The sequence below is a fragment of the Condylostylus longicornis genome, unplaced genomic scaffold, assembly GCF_029603195.1.
Source record: "Condylostylus longicornis isolate FDR11 unplaced genomic scaffold, ASM2960319v2 ptg000010l, whole genome shotgun sequence".
NCBI classification, from domain to species: Eukaryota; Metazoa; Arthropoda; class Insecta; order Diptera; family Dolichopodidae; genus Condylostylus; species Condylostylus longicornis.
In genome coordinates, this window is record NW_026577979.1 from 21,993,077 (window position 1) to 22,014,136 (window position 21,060).

The 21,060-nt window shown below is 25.7% G+C and overlaps 1 protein-coding gene across 3 annotated transcripts in view; it reads left to right on the forward strand.

Annotated features, from left to right (window-relative positions):
• LOC129618639 (putative uncharacterized protein DDB_G0282129) overlaps positions 1-21,060 on the forward strand; it is a 171,449-nt gene that overhangs the window by 136,314 nt on the left and 14,075 nt on the right. For 2 of the 3 annotated variants that reach the window (XM_055533503.1, XM_055533500.1), the window contains exon 4: positions 8,827-9,620. The exons of the other annotated variant lie outside the window; for it this stretch is intronic. The gene's annotated coding sequence lies outside the window, so the exon portion shown is untranslated. Of the gene's footprint in view, positions 1-8,826; positions 9,621-21,060 lie in introns of those variants that run through there. 3 annotated transcript variants of the gene reach the window in all.

Below are 21,060 nucleotides of genomic sequence, written 5' to 3' on the forward strand. Positions count from 1 at the left end.
CGCTTGTGAAAATTTCAATGCGTTAATGCTTCTTTGGAAATAATTAAACAAAAGTCTACTATCTTTATTTTCTGTTTTATATGCGGGAAAAATGGTGAATAATGATAATAACAACATTATAAAGTAATTTGAAGTAAGTATTTGTTTGAAATTTCTGAAGTTAATATGAAAATTCTATAATGCAATACTTATAGTCTACTCTTAATTTTTTAAAACAAAAGCGTCTTTTGAAAATATTTTCCTCTTATACACAGACAATAGTACCTACATTTGTGAAGTTTACACACTATGCATTAAATACCAACAAACGGATCCGTATATTTTTAAAGAATCCTTGAAAAGATTAAAAAAATCAAAGACATGAAATCTTGAGATTATCTTTTGAATAGATTGTACGACTATAAATAAGAGGATAGAAGTTATCGCTTTCAATGAATTTTTAACACAATCAAGTGCAGAAAATGTCAAAAGATTATCTTATTTATAAAGTTTAAAAACTTATGTCACCTGGTTTCCACTAAATTTTCCCAAGTTTGTAGATGTGAATATCTACAAAAATGTATAACATTTACTACTTTCATATCACGGTTTGACTTTTTTAGTACAACAAAGTTCATCCACTCGTTTTTAATCGCATGATGCATGTTTATGTAAGTAATATAAATATATCAACTTATTTTTTTACAATGGATGTACTTGAAAGTCTGTTACAGAAAAGTCAAGTTTTAACTATTCCTCTGTATGCACAAGCATAAGTATAACAAATACATAATGTGTCTGTTTTTACTACATACATAGTTTTTCAGGAAACTGAAATTGAATTGCATTAAATTTCTGAAATTACATTATTATATAAGAGTACTACTACGTAAGACTGAAGTATTAAGAAATCCTTAGCACATAAGAAAAATATTGTATTCTTGTACATATGTAAATTTTTGTGTATATTTCAAAAATATATACATATGTATTGATATGCATTTACACAAAATACAAAGATGTATACTTTAAAGGGTATATGCACAATAACGAGAACAAAAAAAAACAATTGATGGATATTAATAGTGCTTGTCGTGTTGTATGTATGCCGAAATTAGAAGTATTCAACTGCTTTCATATCTTGATTTGAAATTTAACGGTTTTCTCAAAATATTAATTAAAAATTCTCTTTATCTCAGTTTTTATTATAATATAACAATGTTATATTACAATAAACCGACTTACACAGGGATTACTTTGAATTCCTTTTAAATGTCATGTGGCGTTGATATCATGTGATATACAATACCAGAGTTAAATAATTCGAAATAAGCAAGATATACATACAATTATTTTTAAGTAGTTATATTACAATTGAACAAAACCGTAACAATTTGAGAGCCCTCAAATTGTGGTTGTAATTTGCAAAATGACCTAATAATTTCAGCTAAAGCATTGGGCAAGTCACAAATCAAAATTGTGAAAAATGTTTTTTTGAAAACTTTAAAATTTATTGCTTTAGTTTAAAAATCACTGAAGCTTGTATGATAAAACCAAAATTGCCAAAGCAGAAAATGTCTCAATCATAATAGCATTCAATAGCATCATGCTTTAAAAACGAATATGCTTGGAAATTGGGCATTAAATGCATTAGAATACGCACTTAATTTTTTATAAAGCGTTTAAAATTTAATATCTAAAATAAATTTCAAAAAACTTTATAGAAATTTGGGAATTTTAATGTGAATAATATATTTAACGTTTGAACTAATTACTGATCTTTAATAAATATTGTTAACTTTTAATTGAACATACAATGTAAATACCTTCTTTGAATACCCTACACTAATTTTTCAGTATTACCATTGCATTGTTGTAATACTGTTATATTTAAGAAAAATTTATAAAGTTCTGTAAATAAAAATTTGCTTTTGTTCATTAATTTAGAGTCAACCTTATTTACATCCGTCATTAGGCATGTCATTAGGCATTTTCGGAAACCTTTTGCCCAAAATTCGCATATTTTAAAATTAGAAATGTTTATAGTAAAATGTAACATAAAATTTAGCACGACAAAACTACTCTTATTGTTGTTAGTTATAGCTGTAAACTGTTATCCTTCTTACCTTATTATTTATGCTGAACATAATCTGAAGCACACAACGAAAATTCAAATTTCGTAAATAAAAATAAAATACTTCAGAAAATAGAAGAGTTTTGTAATTAGGTAGAGCAATTTTCTTTCCAAAAACTTTCTTTTTATAACGTGTACGTATATATTTAATTTCATTTTTTACTTTATAATATACAAAGTTAGTAAAAAAGAATCTTAAAAACAGATTGAAATTGCTCCCCCCCTTTTGTTTATTAACTGATTTTACTTGCTCTTACTATTATTTTTTCTGTATTTTTGTAATAATGCAATCTGAAATGCTTTATATTACACACCAAATAGTAAAGTATATAATATACATATTTCTAATTATGGGGGTTTCTCTTACAGATAGTTTAAATATTTTATAAGTTTTTTTTTTCAAAATTATTTTAATAAAAATATTCAAATTAAGGAAGTTTATGTTTCGTAGTTTCCTTTCTAGATGAGAAAAATCTTCATGAACGTTACTTTGAATGATCATATTGCAATAGAAACAACTTTACAAAATTTTAATTAAAATACTGCATGTATATTTTTTCACTATACGAGTGACGGAATATATTTCGCCTCTTTTTTGAACTCACTCTCTTAAAACTCATTAATATTTTGAAGTTTAAGAAAATTAATAGTAAAATTAACAATAAAGTTTTTATTTTAACATTCAAAATATTTGATATATTGATTACTTATTTTGAGAAAAAAAGTATTGCATAATGTATTCTAGAAAATTAGAGTATGCTAGAAAATAAGATACAGTAACATGTCTTATACATTGAAAATCATGCAGCTGGAATTGAGAATGATTGACAAATATTTCTTTCAATTTCAGTGTTTGTTCAAAATTTTCTAATTCGTACTGTATTATAAAAATTAATTAAATAACTTCAATAAAATAAATATGCACAGGCGAAAAGCTAATAAAAATCAAAGTGTTTGACAACCCAGACCGACTCAAGAAATTTCAGTTTTATTATTGGTTTAATAAAAGCTCTGCCAAAATTTTGTTTACAGTCCAGCATTCCTCTTTCTCTTTTTGTGTTCTTTAATATTTAAATGGATTTAAAGTAAACTTATGAAATGATAATATTTAAATTTGCAAGTAAGAAAGTTTTTTATTTTTTTTTGTTTTTAAAATTTAGAAGCAAACATTTTTCATTTGCCCCTTACTGCTCAATTAAAGAGGTTAACTTAAATTACATAAAAATGTTTTGTACTAAATAACATAATACTTGTATACCAAAAAAAAACCAGAAGTAAAAGTTACTTTAAAAGAAAAACAAAACATAATACTTACTTCGTTTTAGCCATAAAAGACAATAAGAAAATGGTTGCAGGAAAAGTTGAAAAGAAAGTAATGTGGAAGCAAAAATAAACACTAAAACGATAAATGAAAATACATACAAAATGTATTTCCTACATTTCCATATCCTGGGAAAACTAATGGGGTCAATTTGTAATCGTTTACCATGCAAAAATATTTTTTTTTTTTTCAATTCTTAAATTTAGAGCATTGAAAAGTTTTCTTTTTAAAGGAAGTTGGTAAATGTTTTATTTAGTAACTTCATTTTACTGTCGAAATCTTTAATGTTATCAGGCATAATTTTTAATTTTATTTTGAAATTTGTGGTTAAAATTATTTTAGAACATATTTTCTCTTTACGGAATGTTAAGCGGTTAATTATACTATTTTGCTTCGAAATATATGACAAATTAATTGTAAATTATAGTGAGAAAATTTTGAATGCAAAATTGAATATTAAAAATATTATTAGAATAATATTAGAATTAACGGAATCAGTGATAATGAAAGTCTTTTACTCTATTCATAAATTTCGAAGAAAAACTAAAATTGTACATTTCTAAGAAACTAAAGTGATAGTTAATAAAGTAGTTTTAGAATTTTTCAATATTTAACAACGATATTTCACCCTCACGCATTTTAATTTATCATTTCTTTATTTGATTCAATTTAAAAGGAAATTAATATTTCCCATCTTCGTACCACTCAAAAATAGAGCCATTGGTTTCACTTCATATATAAATGAACAAAAATTTTTAGTTTGATGAATTATGTGCACACGCAAGTGGTGTTAAAAACAAGGAGTTTAAGGATATTAAAGAAAACAAAATATTAATCATAGTAATTGTGTGTAGATACATAGACATTAAAAATACATAGTAATTATATTTTGCTTCCCGCTCTTTTTAAGCTCCCTTTTTTCACTCTGTTTCCCTCGTGTGTTTCTTTTTTATTGAAAGTAAGAAGATGAACATTCAGTTGGATTGACATAAAAAATAGTTTGCCACCGCAACTCTTTTAAAAACTGTACAACTGTAATTGTACTCAGTAGGTATATATCATAAAAAATTATTAAAAACTAAGATGTTCTATTTATACACGTGTCTTGCCTGTCCTAAAAACTGAACTTTAGAATTAGATAAAATGAAAAATTTTAAAATGCAATTAAAAAAGCAAGAAAAGCTTCAACGTTAGTTGTAATCTAAAACTTTTTGATTATTTTTTAAAACTGTTGATCTTATAATGTAAAAGATAAAAATCGAAGAATGTGCTTGACATTAAATATTTTTTTTACTTTACTAGAACGCAGTTTCGTTGCCACTACTTTTCTCTCAAAGTTTAAAAATTTGCAGAATCTTAATTTTCAATCTTACACCTCTTTGACAATGTTGTGTTTCAACATTGACAAATGTAGTTTACACCTACACTTGTACGTAATATTACACAAAATTAATAACCTTATTATGTATGCACTCCTATATGTTATTGTACCTACTTACATATAATATTGGTTATAAAATCTTAGTAAATTTAAAATCCTCCTTCTCCAAATAAACAAAAAATAAACCAAAATTTTATTTTGATTTCTATGGTTAAAAATCTTAAAATATTTTGTGTTTTGTTTGTATAAAACGAGATTCATTGATTTAAAAGGGCGGAGGAATATTTTTCATATAATGTTGAATTTGTTGTACATGTTTGATAGTTTTTACTTTGTACATTTAAACTTCATGTAACTGAATGTTCGTTCCAAAGCACACGTATTTCTTTAATAAAAATTTTTTTAACATTCCCATAAGTTATCAAGAAGCTGAGTGTTTTGTATTTTTACTCTTTTTGTTTTTAATACGATATTACAGCAAAAAAATCAAGTAACTTGTACGCTCTTAAATAATTCATTCTAAAATAAAATTACTATGGAACAGTAGTGCTCATTCTCTGCATATATACATATGTATATATTATGCACAGATATGTGTATATATATTTATACCATCTTCATGTTCGTAATATAAATAAAATGCTTTTTATACACAATGTATGTACATATGTACATATATATCTTTGTAAATAGGCAAGCAAATGTTTAAGTTCGTACATATTATATCTACATGTTTTACTTATGATACTAAAGTCACACATATTCATGTAAACTTTCTGTTTTAAGAAATATCTAGTGAAAATTTAGAACCTACATTCAAAAATAATTTGAAAGAAAATATTAAATAGAACATCGAAAGAAAACATGAAAATTTTTGGTAGAGAAAGGAACAGGATGTGTTTAATGAAATCTGTGATAAAATTTAAAAAAAGAACTTGTTTTCCTTGAAGAGAAAAAGGATTCTTTTATAAATTAGCCAGGTTTTAAATAAGTCAACTTATATTTGTATGCTCTCTGGTTTTTATTAAAACAATGTTATTTGAGTTAGTTGTGAATATTGAAAGACCCTCTTGAAAGCAATAATAAATTTACTTTCTGCCAATAATGCTAATATTTTATCAGGTATCAGTTAGGTTTAGAATAATAAAAGGGATTTCAATAATCTCACTAATTATTGTTTTTTATAATCGTTGTTTTATTTAAATAAAACAATGTGCTTATTCATGCCCGTCTCTCCATGGTTGTATGATTATTGTAGCCCACTATAAAATAGAATTCTTGGTAAAATTCTCAACAAAGCTATTTTGAGTTTTTAAATCGTATAAATTAATAATAATTTTCGTGGAACTCTAGAAAATGTTATGTTTCATTTTCATTCATTAGAAATGAAAATTACCCTGTCTCTTAAATCTAAATAGAAAAGTTATTGTTTGTTTTAAAAAGTTAAAAATTTTGTTACGAAAGCTGGAAACCTGGCAACTAAATTAATATAAGAGAAAACTTTTGTAAGTTCTTAGAAAAGAAAAAGGAAGCTACAAAAAATTTTTAACAAAATAACGTATAAAATACAAAATTAGAACATAAAAAAAGCCGTCTAAGTCAATAATCAATTGAAGGTTTTGTAAAAAACACATTTCTTTTGAAAAGTTGTTTGGTTCATAGAAGTTAACATTTACCAGAAAGCAATAAACTTTATTCTCAATTCATTTTTTAAGGTATTTCAGTATTAAAGTTCACATTGTGAAAATTACCTCATAAGAAAAGTATATAAATGACAATTAAATTCATTAAGAACTCTAAAACGTTCCTAAACATTTAACAAAGAAGATACAAGAATTTTTGGCAATAAAACTTTGATTTAGGGTTGTTAATCTTATAAATCTAGTGTTAGAAAAAGTACGACGGACATAGAATTAATTTGCATTTTTCACGCATATTTTTCATAATTTTTATGAAATATATTTTTGTACATGTAAAAAGTATGCCAATGTTTCTTGTATAAACTATTACTGAGTGAAGCAAAGTATTCTAAATATTTTAGTCACGTTTATTTTGAAAAATTTTCCTTTTTTTTTTTAAATTGTAAACCAAATGTGAAAAATATGTGCATATACATACTATAAAGTGAAATATAAATAGAAGATTCTGGAAAAAAATGTGATAAAACTGTAGGATAACAAAAGAAAGAAAAAAATTTCACATTGAAAATTTTATATTTTATGTGTGTGTGTGTATGAATCTTCAATATGTGGGGTAACCCACGTTTGTTGTCCAATAAATTATTTATTAATTGCCTCAAATTCTGCGTATTCTTAATATAAATTATTAAGGTAAACTCTTTTCAATAATAATGTTTTTGAATAGAGCCTTTAAGTTTCTGTTTTTTCAATGACCCGCATATCAAAATAAACGTTATGATTGATTTCTTAACAAAAAGTAAAAAGTCACAGGTATCGTCCTTAAAATATTAATAAATTCAATGCATTCAATTTGCAGAGAACGATTAAAAATTCTCAAATAATCAAAATTTTATCGAACTCAATATATTTATTAATTTATTTTATAAAATAAAAGTTTGTTAGTTAAGTAAATTACGAGTATTTATTTAGGATTTTACGTCAAAAACATTTTTAATAACATTTTCTTCATTCACACGTCAATAACCCGGAACCAAATAAAAATTTAACACAATTCTACTTTCGTATTTTAAAGATTGCCATAAAGAGTGCAACATAGCTCAATAATTAAAAACTAAGGTTAATTATTAGAAACAACGAATATAACATAATTGTTTTTAAGCAATTTATTAATTAATTACAAATAGTTTAAATAAAACCTCAATCACAAATGTTATATAAGCAAAAATTACGTTTATGTTATAAAAGTTCTGGTGCAAGATCAATTGTAGGTATAACATAAAAGCATGTTTTCAGAATAACCAAATTTTTGTTCTTATAACTTTCTTGATTTATATAAACAACATTTTAAAATCAGCATAAAGCAAGCGGACTTTTCCTGAAATTGGAATTTATTTTTTTTCAAATCCAATTGCTTAATTGTAAGGAAAGACTTTTTTTGCCCCGATTCTCTATTTTCAAAGTAACAGAATCAAACATTTTTTTTCTACCATTTTATTAATGAATGTGAAGCATTTAAATATTACACATACACCAACGCAATTTTTTATCTTAATATGAATAGTATTATGTACATCTATTAATGGCCTGGAGTGTTTCCTTTTTGAAGCGGATATGTCCCAATTTAACATATTGAAATACGTGAATAAATGTAAAGTTCTTTGTATAAATTTAAAATTTGTTCGAAAATTGTTTATTTCCACCGTTTTCATAAGAAATGAAATTCGTATTTTTGCTTTTACATTGTGTTGTTCCTTTGCTTTTACATTGTTGTATTTGGTTTGAGTAATAAAAATTGTATAAAGTTTAAAAATTTGGAATTCGAATGTTTGCGATATTTTTTTTATTTTTTTTCTCGTAATTTTGGAAAAGAATGTAGTTTTTTTGGTGAATTCTATTTATACATGCACATGTTTTTTTTAATATAGTTTTTTCTTTGAAGAATCTTTTTTTTTATTTGTCCAACAGTGAAAAACCAGTAAAAAATGATAAATATTGCTCTATTTATTTAATGGTTCGATATTTTCAACGTATTAACTTACACATTAAAAAAATATATTTATTTATTAGTGTAAAAAAAAAATCCGTCGGGAATATTTTTGAATGCTCCTAATGGTTCTATCCAAAACAAGATAATTTTGAAAAATCAATTTACAAACCGGATAAAACCGGATAAATTGAAAGTAATTCTAATTTTTTTGAAAAGTAACAAATTTTAGCTAATTAAAAATTGGATCTGAATTAGATTCGCACTGATTACGCACTTTTACAAATTTTTATTAATTAAATTACCGATAAAAAATGTAAATATAAGTATACATGCGTTTAAAAACCGCAATAAAATTTCTAAAAATTTTATTTTTTTTCTTTCCAGGTAAGTCCAAAAAGAGTGCATTTGCAGTGGTTTGAAAAATCATGGGGTTATATACAGTTTATGGTCATTTAACAAGTGTTTCACTTCAAAAGAGGATATCAGATTTGGGCATCATGGGTACTGTTCCCTGCTAAGAGGATTTTTAATATAAGAAAATATTTAATAAAGATTAATAAAGTACGAGTAATTTTATCTATTTTGGACATAAAGGAAAAAGATGTATTCAAATTACACATATTTCACAATTTTATATTATTATACATTTAATTTTAATGACATTAAATTCTAAATTAAAAAAATTGATAAAAATTGTATAAAAAGCCAAATATCGGAAATTTAGGGGTTATAGCTACTCAAGAACTATAAGGAATGAAAAAAATTCATATATTTATGCACATAGTAAAATACAATATCTATTTAACGTGTCTCTGTTCTACAAATAAAAATAAGTGTTAATCGTCTTTTAATAAAATTTTGATTTTGTGTGTTAACTCAAGTTTCTATATTCTAGAAATTGAGTTGCAATAAATTTAAACAAAATTAAACACATTATTAAATATACAGGGTGATCAGAAAATACAAAATCAAGTAATATTTTGCCTTCAACTCCTGTACTAGCTCTTTAAAACTGTTTATTTAAAGCCCCTATCTTTTTCGGAAGGGAAGTTATAATTAAAAAAGTTTGTATAAGTAGAAATTTCGTGGAAATTCTTTAAAATCCCTGTATTTCACAAGCCTTCAGATTTCGCACATAGTCCGGAACAGAAGTTTTATCAATTTTCGATCATCTAACCAATGGTATATGTTGTATACCTTTCTGAATCACCCTGTGTATGTATATATATAGTTTTAATTTCTAGATAGTAATATTTGTAAAATAATTTTAACAAAAGAAACGTCAGTGCTATAAATCATTAATAGCTTTTATATTTAAAATTTTATTGTTTCATATTTGAAATATTTTATACATGTATAATATTTTACTATCTCTTAATCTTATTTTATTATATTTGAAGATACAATATTTATTGAAATTAATACAATAAAAATTACAATAATATGCAACGTTCCATATATTATGTAGATATATTTTACATTAAATGAAATAGTGATTAATAGTTTTCTTCCTTTTGATTATATATTGATCTAGTGACATCATGCACACATATATATGCATAAATATATGTATATTACTTCATGATTTACATAAAACATTATATACGTATACAGTATATATATATAAAAATATATTGTATATATTCATATTCAATAGAAAGCCACATAATTGCATCAATTAATTATTATTTTAAATATATTTAAATTGTTAAACAATAGACTATTGTTAAAGATGAAATTGCAAATACAACACAAATCACTCCAAAAAAATTAAATTATTAAAATAAAGAAATCCTATATGTATACATAACGTAACATAATTAAATTCGCTGCTCCAATTTTCAACGTATCAAAATTAATATTCGATAATTGACATCCTTGTGTCAGAACAGTTCTACCGCACCCCAAGTCTGATCTGTAATGTGTCTCTCCACGAATGACCACATTACTATTTCTTTTACTACAAATCTTTTCATTTTACTAAATTGCAAATTCCGTTGTCATGTCTGTTTCAAACTCTAACGCTCAAATCCCAATCTAGTAACTTGGTCATGATCTTCATACAAGTGAAAATATTCTTCTGGCATAATTATTTGTTCTTTTACTTTGGAATTTTTTTCTACTAACGCAAATACTCTGTTCAGCAAAATAAAAGTTTATGTGTTCTGGAGCGTCGAAATATGGCCATTTTAATATCATGTCCATAATGATGAATTTTTTTGTTTTTTGTGCATCATACCCATCGCAAATTAGTCGAACAACAGATACATTTTCGTAATTCGCCGCGCGTAATCTGTGATACATAGCAGATGCAATTTCATTGCTTCCTTGTAAGCGATCATTTTTAATTATTTTAATTACCTTGTAAGCTTTTAATTAACCTTGTACTATACAAAAATTATATAAATAAAGTTGCCTTGAGTAATGTGCCGCTTGATCAGGTACTTTTGATAATACCATCATTTTCTGACAGTCAAAGCGAAAAGTCTTATTCTTCTATAACAAAATTGAAGAATATGTTTGGGCGCAGCGTATGTATCCCTTTTTAAATCATAATATCTTTACACTTATTTTTATCTTTTTGTATTTTTGTTTTTTTTTCATACATATATCAGGCAAATAGAGCGCATATCAGTAGCCAGAGTTTCTAAACCTATGTATTAAATGCAGCATTACATATAAATTGAAAGTAACTGTTTTTTAGTCGAAGGTTTGGCAAGTACTCGTGGCTGTATATTTTGGGCATCTTATTTATAGAAAGTTCTCTTGGTAAATATTGCTGACCAGGGTTTCCTGAGTGACAGTAGTGTATGTCTAAAACTATAAATTTTGACATAAACTGCTTAACACTATTTTGCATTGTCCTATATTTGCAGCTTGTTCGATCTGCACCATGTTGAGCAAACCCAAACATGCATTTTGGCACACTTTTGCTAAAGAATCGTTGGATTTCTCACAAAATAATTTAACGAAAAGGTTCTTGAAATTGTGGGTATATCCTGCTTTTCCCTGTCGGTTTTTAATGAAGTATTAATTTTAGTATGAGCTATGAGAAAACTTGTTGTTATTTTATTTTCAGAATTATAAAATAATTTTGGAAAACAAAGAATATCTGTGTTGTTAAATGATTTGCATTTATAATTTAATCCTAATGCCTGCAAGTTCGCATTTGTGTTAATCGTTTTATATAATAATAATTGGGTCAAACCAATGGTTTGTAAAGTAGCACTTTTCCCTTCAGCAAGTGAAGGCATGAGTACTGTATGCGATCTTTGAAATAAAGGAAAACGAGAAATAATAGAGTTGACCGTGCCAACTCTGTGATATCCGTACGAATTTGTTATCCCATGTGCGTATAAATATGCCATAGCTGACTATAGGACAGACTATGACTTTAAGTTGCCATATTACCATATTAATTTATGCAATATTTCAGCATTGTGTTTTTAATATTTTCTAAGATATGGCCAAGCTACTATTGAAGTTGTGTGGCTGCTATCATAACGAGTCAAGAAATTTCAATCATTTTTATCACACATAACAGCCCTAATAATATATTTGTTTACACAAGATTTTTATATTATAATTCCAATAATTTCTGAGATAACGCCAAATAACTTTTGAAGTTGTATGGCTGAGAAAGAGCCAACAAATTTCATATGCTCTGAAAATTTTAATGGATTGGCTGCCCTGGTTCGGGTAGTTGTCACACAACTCCAAGATTCTTATGGCCAATTTTAGGTACGATAACATCCTTGAAGCTTTAGTGGAATGGCTTGAAAGGTTCGGCTAGCTTCCATAGAACTAAAAAGGCTACTTTAAAGTATTCGAAAAAGTAATAAAGTCAGATTCATCCGACTTGACAGTGGTGTGTCCAATTATTTGGTCGGTTTATGCCGTGTGTCCAATGTTCGGTCGGTTTCTGATCGACTGAAAATTTTTTAATTGTTTTAAATTTTAATGGAGGTTTGTTACTTACATTTTTATGTTCACCGAATCTGCAAAGGAATTGTGGATTTTTAAAAATCGTAGTGTTAAGGAAATTATAAGTTTTGCTACACACATTGCTAAGGAAACTATAATTAAGGAAAATAACGCGAGTTGTTACTTATACTATGTAATAAATTGTGTCCGTACGTTCTTTTTTATTTGTGCATATGTAATACAATTTTTAAATAATGGCAATGTTGGGGTTTTGAAACTAATAGTGCAAATAAACTTATGTAAGTCAAAAAATAAACGAATTAAACCTATTTATAAATTACTCAATCAATAATTTTTTTTGGCAATTATTTTAAAAATATGAAATAAGAATCAATTTAATTCACTTTTTTTAAAAAAAACATTAATGAAAATAATTTATTAAAAAAAATAAAAATATTGGAACGAATTTAAACAATATCGGTATAACATCTTTTTTAAAACTACACTAGAAACTGAAATAAAGTTGGGTCAAACCAATGGTTTGTATTGTAGCACTTTTCCCTTCAACAAGTGAAAATACTGCTTTTAAAAACAGTCAATGTATATCTACCACACTATTAAAATTATTTTCATTTATAAACGAAACTATTTCTAGGATTGCATATATTTAGGATGAACCATTTATGCAGTCTTTGAAATAAAGCAAAATTTAATATAAACAGGGGTTAACATAATGCTCAATTTTAAGGGTTAATTGTGTGAGTTAAGAAAAATAATTATATTTTTTAATGTCATGGAATTTACCGTTAACTTTTTGCGTTTATAGAAATTTGAAAAAACTTGCGGTTTCAGGAATATAAGGTGTCAAAAATGCAAATTTTACAAATTTCAAGAGGCCATAACTTGAGAGGGGGTGGAGATTGAAAAAAATTTTCTTCTAACGAAATGAACTACTTGTTAATGTCTAATGAATAAAAGCCCCTAAAATTTCAAGCTTCTACAGGCTGGGGTCTAGAAGAAAAACGACATCAAAAATTTGGAAAAAAGGACTTTAGATAACGGTAAATTTGAACGGCCATTTTGTTTTTCTAAAATTTAACTTTAGTATACCGCGATAGGGGAAGCAAGCCAGTGCCTTTCTGCGTTTGCAAAATTTCAAAAATGCTTATGGTTTCATTGCAACAAATAGTTAAAATAGGCCATTTTTAGTGCTTTGGGGGGGTATAACTTCTAGAGGGGGGGAGATAGGTAAAAATTTTGTTGTACGAAAATAAGTTTCTAGTAAAGATCTATGTACGTATTAAATTTCAGCTTTCTATCTTTAAGAATATAGAAGTTTTGTAAACAGACACACGGACAGACGGACGGACGGACGGACGGACAGAGTGAAACTAATAAGCACTTTTTTTCAAAAAATTTTTGGAAAAGTGCTAAAAAATATAGATTTAATGATATACATGCCCATGTCGTTTTACTCTTGTATTTAATCTAAATTGAAGACATTTTTTTTTATAAAAAAATGCAAAATAATTCCTGTACAATGTACATCTCTGGCAATCTTCTTACATATTTGCAAACGGCAATGAACCTAAAGGTAAAGAATTCAAAATTAAATCGCGCGGCTTTTAATCCTTTGCTCTTCTTGGATCAATTTTATCGTACTTTACAAAGTCCAATCTTCTGGATTTTTAAGAAAGTAAGTTGAACCTGACAAAATATAAAAATTCAACTTTCAATTTAAAAATAAAATTTTGGGTGTTAAAAAATAAAAAATTCCAAAGTACAATCCGAAGTGTGGACACAAGTTGACTATATGTACGCCTACATAATTATATAATTTTGAAAGATTGTACTTCCCTACCGCAAAACGTCATCATTGCAGCAAACAATTTTTTTTTTACTTTTTAATAAGTTTATTGTTTATCATTTGTTTCTTTGGTTTAATTAAATAGTAAGATAACCTTGTACAACATAATTAAATGTAACTGTGTTTTAATTGAAACTTTACACAAATTATAATATTCACCAAGGTCTTTGTTTCATTTAAAAAGCAATTTGCTTTTAACTATAAAAAAAACATTAAAAGTAAAAAATAAAAAGTTTTTACAATATGAAATATAAAATTTTTTTCTCCTTGTGTTGCCATGCGATTTATTGTGCATTCTGAATTATAAATTTCTCAGCTACGGCGTTGCTAATAACCTCATTATTTTAAGTTCTTGTGTCACATATGAGTATTAAAAACTTCATATAATTATATTTTTCTTATTTATTTTGCAATTATGAGTGTATGATTACTTTTGCATACATACAACTGGGAAAAAAATGCACTGCATATTATATAATCTGTTTGAGAGCTTTTATAAGGCTCCCCAATTAATAAGAATTGTGATAAGGGAAAATGGAATTGCATGAATTAACATAAAAGAATAAAATGAGAAAAACTTATAATTTTAATGAGGAGATCGTGAGGTTAAATTCTAAATAGAAATTTCCCGCGAGATCGTTTAAATGTTTAATTTAATAGTTAATGTAATGCAAAGAAACTCTACCACCATAAAAGCAAAATATAAAAATTTTTTCATTGCATAACGAAAATTGATACAATACTCCAAAAAAATGGTATTTGTAATATTTGGAAATGAGAAGATAGGATTGCAAAAGTAATGCTTTTACAATTAAATCTAACAGAAGCCTGTTATAACGAAAGTAGTACTATTTATTGAAGATTATATTTTTTTTTTAATAAACATTTTTATCGTTTTCAAATGTTATTTAATTTATTGCAATAATGGTTACAATGATACATCAGAGCCATTCGAAAACGCAAATATTTGAACTGACTAGTAAAATCATAATGATGTGATAAAATTAAACTTTCATATTTCTCGAAAATCCACTCAAAGTTAAAATAAGGTTTTTCTAAATTTCACAAGGATTAAGAAATATTCTTACAAACACATAGTAGACCATATATTTTTATATTATCAGGCTGATTACAAATTAACAATTTATACCTTCCTCCTCCTTTAGATGGGAAATTCTTTGTAATATAAAATTTAATGATATTGTAAACGTAAAATAAAAATAAATCAGCATTAAATTTTCTTGAAATGATTTTCCTTATTGTTTAATTATACGTTTGAATTTTATATGCTTTATTATAAAATTTATTAGCACAACTTTTGCTACAGCAATATATTTCAAATTAGTGTTGTTCACCTAATTTTTTTTTGAGATGTTGAATTTTGCTACTATGATTAAACTGAATATTTTATCGAAAATGTTTCTGATTTCAATCAAATCTTATAACTACAAATTAACAATGTTTTCGTAATCTTCATGGAGTGAGTTTGATTTTTAATTATGTACTCGTATGTATATTTGATTGATTCTTTAGAATCTCTTTAAGATAACTGCAATTATTTTATATGTATATTTGGTTTGCCCTATTTAAGTATCAAAAATTCCTAATTATTCCTGAAAATTCTTAACATATTTGCTAAATTTTGTCATGAACTAGTTAATTTTTAGAAATTTCCGATAAAATTTGAAGAACAAAGGAAGACGCTCGCATTATTAGTTTCACTTTATTCGACTAGAAAAATATTTTTACATATACATACATATATAAAAGTTATAACACCTCAAAGTACTAAAAATTACATTTTACAACAATTTTCTACATCAGAAATGCCAAAAATTATTAAAAAGTAATTTGGAACGTAGAAACCACATTACTCAGAAAACTATTTTTTGATCCGAATTTATTGTTCTTAAAACTTTTACATCAATACACTGTGTCAAACTCTTCAAATTTTTCCGAAATTCTATTCTTCCGCTTAATTTATTAATAAAAGTAATTGTTTTCTGGTTCTTTGTTTTAATTGCGGAAATATACGCTTAATAAATATTGTCGGTTATTGGCTTAAAGCATTCTGTTTTATATTTCATTTATATGTCACTGGAAATTAAGTATCATTGCTCGACTTAATTTAACAGAGTAATAACATAAGACCAGAATTAAGCTTTTAGTTATTTTATCATCTTCCATAAAATATGTTATCTTACTATAAATTTTTTTATGAAACACGCAAAGAAATCTGAAACTTAAGAATGTGAAAAATAAACCTACCAAAAAAACTTTAAAACGTCTTCTATCTTCGCCAGTAAGTGCTATGTGCTACCACAATATTTATTGTCGCCGTAAATTTTTTATACTTAACTTACCTCTATCGTATATTTGCACAACATTAAACTTTTATAATGTGAAGTCGTAATGCAAAAGACGTTTTTTACCCTACAGATAACCTGATATTAGATATCTTTTAAAGAAAAAGTAAGCTCGAAAATGTAGAAGTATTGAAACGCTTTAAAATACAAAAGTTTCAATTGTTTTTATTTTATTAAAAAATTCTTCTATGTTACTTATTTAATGCTATAAAGATCCTCTTGTCTTTTGCGACCTTTAAAGTACTCTGCAACTGCATGAATTTATTTCAACAAAAATTTCAGACATTCATGATTTCAAGATTTTTTTAAACGGGCTTTTTCGGGCAGAAAATTTCCTTTGAATTGGTGCTCTTTGATTTCGTTCTCTATTTGCAGTTATCAGCTTATGTATTTTTTGTCCACGTAGAAAATAGAAGGCTAAAATTTTAAAAACAATATCAACGAAATCATTTTTGTTAAACAAAGTTGTTTTTAGAATTACTAGAAAACTTAATTTCTAAAATAAAAATTTTGCCTTTAAATTTTTTTTGAAAAAAAATTTCGAATTGTTAAGTTGTCATTAAAATTTTGATATGAAAATTGAAAATTTTCTTCAATTTTTGATCATTTGTAGGCGTTTTCCTTATCACACGTATATTAGACAATGTCACATTCCTTAGAATGACAAGTTTCTAAGATTTCGCCTTGATTCTATAATTTTTTGTTTTCTTTTTGCTAAAGATAAAAGTTTATGAATAGTTTTTTCATATTTGTTGTTGTTTTTTTTATCATTTCATAATAATATCTTAAGTGATAAATCCATTGAGACACTTAAAAAAGTCACAATAAAGCATGCTATTATATTTTTACGAATATCCTTTTTAAAACAAAAAATTGATGTCATAATACAAACTGATGTGATATGGGAATAAGGCCCTTTGTTCTTTTTGTTTCTTCTTTGTCCCTACGTATGAATATTCTAAAAATATTGTAGAGGAATTTCATATAACAAGAGCATAAACTAACCTTTTATATCCATAAAAAAAAAGAAAATGAAAACAATACTGAGATGATGATATAAGTGAAAAATTGTACCCCAATATTGGAAAAATTATAAATAATCACTTTTACATACATATGGACATACATATGAAGAAATTGTTATACAAGCTCATACTAACATTTATGGTAACATATTAACGATATAAAGGAATGTTGAGCTAAGTAAACAAAATACACGAGGAGAAATTTTCAATAGAAAATATTAGAAAAGCAAAGATTCATAAATACATGCATACAATACATACATACATATAGAATGAGCATTATAAAAAAAAATGATAAAAGGATAATCTTGTTTGATGTTATCTTAAATAAAAATTTAATAATTCCCATAAGACGAACCATTTTTCAAATTTTGTTTTTTTCTTACGCTTTTTGTGGTATCTTCTTTTTTTTTTAAAAACTCATAAGAATAAATAGTTTTTTGGTTCATTTATAACAACATTGTGCGAGTATACATAAGCAATGTTAAATTTATAATCAATCTGAAAATCACAGTGTCAACGAAAAATGAATTCTTATATACTTATACGAAAATATACTGGACTTTAATCTACTATTTTCTATAACAACTACACAATTATAATATAATACAATTAGATGAGTCCTTTAATCTGTTATACAATATTAATCTGATGAAACCATGAAGCTAATTTTTTTTTCTAAATTAAAAAAAAATTAAATAAAATAGAAAAAATCGATTTTTCGAGCCCTGTTTTACGAAAGTTGAAAGTCGCAAAATGTGGTCAAACTGAGTATTGATGAATTTTTTTGCTAGATCTGTGTGTGCACGCGTGTATCTCAAGTTCGGCTGAACCAATTTTGATGAAATTTTATACATATGTGAGTTTATTTTGGCTATATCACGGATTGCTCAACTTTCGGGATATATAAGAACTCGGGAATTGCACCTTTCTAGCTAATTTTACTTTTTGGCGCATAAAAAGAGAAATGGTCAACCAATTTTCTTGAAATTTAATAATCAAATTCAAAAAACGTTAAAGCAATAACACTGTAAACAATGAAATAAACTTGGGGTTAAAATAATGACCCTGTAATTTTTTTTAAAATATGGGGGCTCGAAAACCGAACTGGAGTCAATTTTATATTTTTATTATATCTACAGAACTATCTGCGGTGAACTTTTCGGAGGATTAAGATGGCACAAACCGAAACTGTACTAAGAGCCAAATTTACATTTTTCTAGATACATGAAATTGGAAGAAAGTGTTTGAAAGTCATATTCATAATTTTCTGTAACACTTTCGCTAAACTAAACAATAAGCATTGCCGTTGGTTATGTGCTGATCACATCAGATCTTTCTTTTTAAATATTCCTACCAAAGGCTTTTAAATATGTGTTTTTTCACGAATATTCCCTGTCAATTTTAAAAAACAACACTGAGACATCTTGTTTTTCATGTATATACATAGTTAAGCTAATTAAAAATATTTTTTTTTGGTCACCCTATATTTGTTTATGTATATAAGATTTTGCATAAATAATAATAACAAATTATCCTTTTGCATAATATGAATTTCTATGTGTAGACAATAATCTTCACAATATGTGTATATGTATATGTACTATAATTTATGTGATATCTACTATATGCATCTGAATACATTCGTAGCTGACTTTGTGATTACCTTTGAGAACACAAAGGTGTGATAACATGATTTTCTCATTATAAAATTTTTAATAAATTTTAAACAAAAAAAATTCTTTAGAATCGTATATTACCCATGTTTATGCATATTGTGCTTCGTATTATAAAACATAAATTATAATATGAATAATGAATTTATTATGGTTATGGTGTAATTTGTATATTAGCATAATTGAAACCTTGTTAAAATTGATATGACTACAGAGAATTAAATAAATTTTGTTTTATATTATTCTTGCCTTTTTCATTTAATGAATATTTTTTTATCATTATAAAAAAGTCTTAGAAAATAATCAGATAAGACTTTGTTTAAATAATATGAAATATTCATATACAATATGAATTATTTTTCATAATAATAAATTTTTGATTTTAATTGATTTAAGTTAAACAAAGAAATTTAAATCAGAACGGAATATGACATTCACATAGGCTACACGTGTATTTTTAATATGCAAATGACAAGAATGCGAAAGGGAAGAGGAATTATTTCTGTGATTTTGGACAGAAGAATATGCAAATGTAAAGTAATATATATTACTTGGAACTCATATAAATTTTTTGGCAAATTTAATAATTGCAGATACTTCCAACATATTAACAAAATCTGATATGGTCAGCACTTAAGTGACCATGAAGTTTACTTTCTGATCTGATAAAGTAATTGTAAAAGATATGAGATAATATCCTTTAAACTCTTTTTTCATTTATAGCAATCTGCAATAAAAGTTGCTGATTGTTATAGAAATTTAAAGTAAAACAAGTGAAATTAGAATTTCTTGAGCAGCCTTTATCAAATCCGTGAACATGTCCCCATGCAAATTTTTTCATTTCAAGTTTATCAAAATTTGATCTTATCTAAAATCAAAAATCTAAAAGAAAATTTGAAGCATAATAAAAAATTTGACGCATTATATTTCTCTATGTTTGAATTCATGTACATTTTAATATCTGGTTGATTTTATAACAGAGAAAAATAGAATTAAGCATAAAAGAAATATGAAAGCCTTATAATGGAAATATGAAATAGCAAATCAAGCGAATTATCTTTCAAATTTTTTTCCTAAACTCACATAAAATTAAATAAGTATAATGTGAAAATAAATTTTCATTTAAATCCCTCAATCTTTCATTGATGATTTTGAAAAACGGTTCCATAGATACACACTCTATATATTTTGCCTTTTTGCAAAAATAAGAAGTTTAAATGTGACATATACATTCTACATCTATATGTACATAATATCCTATAAGGTAGACTCAACAAAAGAAAACTGTTCAATATTCTTCATATATTCATGCTATTTTTAAGGTAGGAATTTTTTAAGAAAATCCGCTGTACCTACTTATATGAATTTTCAATACATGAAACCGTATATGCAGAATGTACAAGGTACAAACATGCAAATCTATTTATTTGTGTAATATTATAAATATACAACATGTATGTATGTACGTACGTACGATAATAATATGTATTCTGCTACATAATAGAATTTGGGTAATTTTTTTTGAATTGAAAAAAGTAAATTTGAATTTTCCAAATTCAATAAATTTATATTCACTTTAGCTATTTAAAAAGAAAAAAAAATATTTTTTTAAGAAAGGATTAAATTTCTGTAAATTCTATAGATTTTTTTAATAAAGTCTTATGATAAGCTAATGCGGAATAGTAACAAAATTTCAAGTGTATTAAAATAACACTACTTTTATAATCAAATTTAATTTGCATTCGTATTCAATAAAAAGA